This window comes from Triticum dicoccoides, chromosome 3B, assembly GCF_002162155.2.
Source record: "Triticum dicoccoides isolate Atlit2015 ecotype Zavitan chromosome 3B, WEW_v2.0, whole genome shotgun sequence".
Taxonomy (NCBI): Eukaryota; Viridiplantae; Streptophyta; class Magnoliopsida; order Poales; family Poaceae; genus Triticum; species Triticum dicoccoides.
The window spans coordinates 529055664-529058720 of NC_041385.1; positions in this window are offsets into that span (position 1 = coordinate 529055664).

Sequence of the window (3057 nt, forward strand, 5' to 3'; positions counted from 1 at the left end):
GTAAAGAAAGAGAAGTTCAAAAACCTATGCCTTTTCCACCAAAGTCAGCTAAAATGAAAGACGATGAAGAATTTGAACGCTTTGCTGAAATCCTGAGGCCAGTCTTTTTGCGTAGTCGCTTGACTGAGATCTTCAAAATGCCTCCTTATGCAAAGTATATGAAAGACATCATCACTAATAAGAGAAAAATACTGGAAGCTGAAATATCCACTATGCTTGCTAATTATACTTTTAAGGATGGAGTACCTAAAAAACCTGGAGATCCGGGAATACCAACTATACCTTGCTCCATCAAAAATAATTATGTGAAAACTGCTTTGTGTGATTTAGGAGCTGGTGTTAGTGTTATGCCTTTCTGTTTATATAAAACACTTGATTAGAATAAGCTCACACCTACTGAAATATCTTTGCAAATGGCTGAAAAATCAACTGCCATACCTATCGGTATCTGTGAGGATGTGCCCGTTCTTGTTCCTAATGTTACTATTTTGACTGACTTTGTTATACTTGAGATGCCCGAGGACGACAATATGTTGATTATCCTTGGTAGACCCTTCCTAAATACTGCAGGGGCTGTTATTGATTGCAATAAAAGCAAGGTCACTTTTCATATCAATGGTAATGCGCATACGGTGCACTTTCCGAAGAAACAATTCCATGTGAATGGTATTAATGTTATTGAAAAATCTCCGACAATCACTATTGGAAGTTTTCAAATACCTCTACCTACTGTCAAAAGGAAATATGAAATGCTTATTGTTGTTGGGGTTGTTCATATCCCTGTTGAGGTAACTTAGTGATTTACGAAAGTTCTTCGGTTTCATGCTAATCGAAAGTGGTTGTTAATAAGACTTGATCAACCTTATTAACGAGTCATTTTTGAGCGGTATGAAGTTGATGAATTTAGTAAGCACTACCTTCTGTCCCTACTTTTAGCTTTCTATTTTTATTATAATAAAATAAAATGCCATGTTTTGTCTGTTTTCTGAATTTGCCATGCAATAAAAAATGACCCAAAAATAAAAGTTCTCATAATGCCCTGAAAATTTAATACGATTCTTTTCTGAATATTTTTGAATTTTTAGTGCAAATAATATCAGATGGAGGTGCACCAGGTGGGCACAACGCACTTGGGCACGCCAGGACCCCCAGGCGCGCCTTGGTGGGTTGTGGTCCCCACATGGGCCCCTCACTTATCCCTTCACACCACATCATCACTTACCTCCAGAAAAAAATCTCCACTGCTCTCTCTCCCATGTTCTTGCTCTCAAACCCGCGGATTTCAATCTCTTTGCTCGAAGCTCCGTTTCCGAAACTGTTTTGGGGGATTGTTGCTTGGTATGTGACTCCACCATTTATCCAATTAGTTTTTGTTTTAATGGTTTATATTTTGAAAAATTATCTACTCTTGGTGCTGCTGTAGATGAGCTTGCATGTTGCATTCTTAGAGTTGTATGTAGTTTGAAGGCTTGTTATGGCCTCTATGTATCCCTATGAGTCGTTGCTATTAATTTTTCAAAGTTTTGTTGATAAATATTTGTCACTCAAAAAATTTCAGAAAATTGTACGCAAACATGATGAAACTTTTTGGAAGGAGTTCTTCGAGAAGGCGATCCTCGGGGCATCTTCTAGTGGCAGCTCCGCTCGCTAATCATATGTTCAACCAAGTGAAAGCTCTACTCACGATGCCGCCACCAATAAAATAATGCTTACAGCCTTGCGATGAGTATATGGTGCGTGTGGGTATTAAAGAGGAATTTGAGCAATATGTTCACAATGCCGACACTAGTAGAAAAGGGGGCAAAGGTCGAGGCCGGGTCAGCCCATTATTCCTGGTTCAGTCCAGAACCAGGACCCATGGGGGCATTGGACCCGATTCATAAGCCCCGAGGGCCGGCTGGGCCACGTGGGCCATTGGTCTCGGTTCGTCTGGACCTTTTGGTCCCGGTGGGTGGGACGAACCGGGACCAATGGGCCTCGCTCCTGGCCCACCATCATTGGTCCCGGTTGGTGGCTTGAACCGGGACAACAGGCAGACCATTAGTCCCAGTTTGTGCCACAAACCAGGACTAAAGGGTTGGTCCTTGTTGCGGTCAGAGTTTAGTCCCACATCGCTAACCAAAAGGCGCTCACACCAGTTTATAAGCCCCTCCCTCTATGCCTTGTTGAGCTCCTCTCAAAGTGAAAATAGATGCCCTTATACAGGGAATTTGACCCAAATTCATATTGAATTTCTTTGAAATTCATAGAAATTTATTATGAATTTAGGTTGAATTCTCTCTATAGGCGCATCTATGATCAATTTTTAGTAAAGTTAATCACAAACTTGTGATTCACACAAATTTCAAAGAATTCAAATTTTAACTATTCATGCCACCAACCGGTTCATGCCACCAACCGGGACCAATGATATGCATATATATACGATGCCAAAATGAAAGAGAGGCGCAATGCTCACCTGCACGTTGCTTAGCTTCAGGCCAATGTGCAGGTGAGCACTGCGCTTCTCCCTTCATCGTCTCTACACTTAGGGCTTATAAACCGGTGCGAGTGCCTCTCGCTTGGCGAGGTGGGACTAAAAAACAGCTGTAGAAAGAATCAACTAAAAACTCTTTTACCGGTTCATGCCACGAACCGGTACTAAAAGGTGCTCGTGGGGGACCAGCCTTAAAACCTGTACCAAATAAAATGCCACTGTAACGGCCTTAGAACTGGTACTAAAGGAATCAACTAAAAAGCTTTTATAAACCTCTAGTATTATTGACATTAAAATTATATAGAATTTTGTTACAAACTTTAATAGCAAAAAGAATTATCATAAAAGAAAATAAATAAGTAATTAGAATTCTGTTCAAAACATTAAAAGCAAAAAGAATTATCATAAAAGAAAATAAATAAGTAATTAGAATTTGTTACAAACTTTAATAGCAAAAAGAATAATCATAAAAGAAAATAAATAAGTAATTAGAACTCTGTTCAAAACATTAAAAGCAAAAAGAATTATCATAAAAGAAAATAAATAAGTAATTAGAATTTTGTTACAAACTTTAATAGCAA